Source organism: Silene latifolia, chromosome 11 (assembly GCF_048544455.1).
Source record: "Silene latifolia isolate original U9 population chromosome 11, ASM4854445v1, whole genome shotgun sequence".
NCBI classification, from domain to species: domain Eukaryota; kingdom Viridiplantae; phylum Streptophyta; class Magnoliopsida; order Caryophyllales; family Caryophyllaceae; genus Silene; species Silene latifolia.
Window position 1 is genome coordinate 112,439,169 of NC_133536.1, and position 3,190 is coordinate 112,442,358.

Genomic DNA, 3,190 nt, shown 5'->3' on the forward strand with positions numbered 1-3,190 from the left:
CTATCGAAATGTTTCCATGCTTCTCCGTCACTTGGGTGTGCCATTGTCCCACTTTCTCTTAATCTAGAGTTTTTATAGTGCCAACTCATCTCACTTGCTATGTGCTTGGTTGCATATAGTCGTTGTAACCTTGGTGCAAGCGGGAAATAAGTTAGTGGTTTACAAGGAATTCGTCTCCCACTTGAATTCTTTGCACTCTTATACCGATCTGCATGGCACTTTGTGCATTTCTCAAGATTAGCATTTTCCTCCCAAAAAAGCATGCATCTAGTAGGACACGCATCAATCTTCTCATGGGGTAGTTGCAATCCCTTAAGCACCTTCTTAATCTCATTAAAATTGCGCGCCATTTGATTATCCTTTGGAATAATGTCACCAACGAACGACATAAAACCATCAACGCATCTAAGAGATATGTTGTTCTCACATTTGAGTGTTGCCAACCTAGCGGCCGCTTGCAACAGACTCATATTAATTCCCTTATACACTGGTTGTTCGGCTTGTTCTAGCATTTTAAAGAAGGAAGAAATTTGGGGGTTTGGGGTTTCATAACGCACTTCTTCATCACTAAGGTCAATCGGGATTAAGTTGATCTTCCAATATTTATTCAATATTATCGCGTAATGCATTTTCTACCATCTCCGGAAGGATTTCCACTAACTACGCTACTCGTACTTTCTTGGATAGGCAACTTCTCACCATGGTGCGTCCATACATAGTAATTATCGGCAAAACCATACGAGTAAAGATGACTTAGAACATCCCTCTTTCCTCTATAAGCTACATTCTTACATTTCTTACATGGACACTTCATTTCACCTACATCCTTATACAAGGTACTTTGTTCCGCGAATTCAATAAATTCCTCACACCCTTTGCAAATTCAACCTTAGGTTTCTTTTTTCATCTAATCTTTCATACATCCACGCTCTTTCTAATCTTTTCATGTTATGTATCTACATTTCAATATATCTATGTTATAAACAAACAATAGTAAAATAAGAATAATAGCAACCAACAATACACAATAAATATTATCATACAAATATATAATTATTGTCAACAAGTACTCCATCTTTGAATTGGGTCCTTATCACTCCAACCTAAACCCGCCAATGTACGTTTCAAGTCACTAGTAAACACACACCTGTTATTTATTAATGAGGAAAAAATTCGGCAGCAATTCCCCTTAGTTCTCCAAATACACAATGTAGAATAAATAATTATTCCACATATGTATTTAGAGAACATTAAAGGAATCGTTACCAAACTCTTTCGTCATTAATAAATCACAAGTACGTATTTACTACCTAAGTGACTTAAAAACGTACAAAGACGATCCCAAAGCGGGGACTATTCAAGAATTCCTCCTAATGAGAAATTCTTGAACGGGTACTAGGTCGATCAACATCAAAACAAACAATAATTTGAACATCAACAATAAAAACAATGGCTACTAATTTTAAACCAATTTCTAACTTACAATTTATATTCTTCTAATTTCTAACTAGCATAACAATTTGTAAATGACATTTTAAACCAATTTCCATCATTTGACATTAGTTTATAATCATATCTAACTTACATTTTGAACAAATTTCTAACTTACAATTTATATTCTACTAATTTCTAACTTGTATTTATAACCAATTTACAACATTTTACTAATAAATTAACTTTTATAACTAACATAACAATTTCTAACTTACATTTTAAAACAATTTCTAACTTACAATTTATATTCTACTAGTATACTACTAATTTCTAACTTATATTTTTAACCAATTTACAAAATTTTTGACCAATTTACAACATTTTACTAATATATTAACTTTTATAACTAACATAACAATTTATAAACTACTAATATACTACAAATTTCTAAACTATTAATATACTACAAATTTCTAACAAACATAACAATTTCTAACTTACATTTTTAACCAATTTCCAACATTTTAAACCAATTTCTAATATTCTACTAAAATATTAACTTTAACAATATCAACAACAATAATACACACAACATCAACTATAACAACATAAACAACAACTACATCAATAACAACAATGGCTACTATCCTAGAGTCATTAGCATAATTTAAATAATAATTAGTAATTTAAAAAGATAATTAGTAAGAAAAGATTACCTAATTAACTAAAACTGAAAATGGTGGTGGTTGATTGCGGTGGCAGCAGGAATAGGTGGTGGCGGCGGCAGGAGGGTGGCGGTAGCGGCGAGTAAAGATGGCGGCGATGGATGCAGACGGTGACGGTGGCTGATGGGGTCAACAATGGTGGTGGTCGATATTTTGGGGTAAATAATTAGGGAAATTAATTTGGGGGAAATGAGAAAGGTAAAGGGGTCGCGGCTTTGTTTTCTCATAAAAAGGAAACTTGTGACGGAATAAGCTAGTCACAAATTAAAATCTCAATCCGTGTTTTTGAATTTTTTGTGGAATATCTGTCACAAGTTTATACTTTTGTAACGGAATATCCGTCACAAGTTAATATTTATTTCGTCACATGTGTACTTTTTAGATTCCCTCTGCAAGAAGTGACGTGTGTCAGAAAAAAGAAAATTTGTGACGGAATATCCGTCACAAATCCGTCCCATTCCCGTGTTTTAAATTGACTATGTGACGGATTTTCCGTCACAAGTTTAATTTTTCTTTGTAACGGAATATCCGTTACATATAGTGGACTTGTGACGGAATATCCGCTGCAAATCCTTGTTTTTTGTGCGGACTTTCCGTCACAAGTTCCTCTTTGTGACGGGTAATCCGTCACGACCCCTTTAGCGCCCTTGTTTTTGTCAACCCGCCAAATTCTGGCGGTATGTGACGGCTAGTCCGTCACAAATGTCAGTCCGTCACAAAGCCGTCACAAGTCCATCACAAACCCGTGTTTTGTGACGGGATTTTCATCCGTCCCTACTGTTCCGTCACTATGCCGTGTTATCCTTCCCTCTCTCTTACTTTGGTTTGTGACGGACCACCACCTCTCGGACCACCACCAATCTGACCAACCACCACTCTAACCAACACCACGCCGTCTCTCCTTCCCTCTCTCTTACTTTGGTTTGTCCTAATTTTGGAATGTAAAATCTCTTTGTTTTCAATTTCAATTTCATAGATTAATTTTGATTTTATTTGTTTAATTTGTGATTGTAATTAGTATTAAGATGATA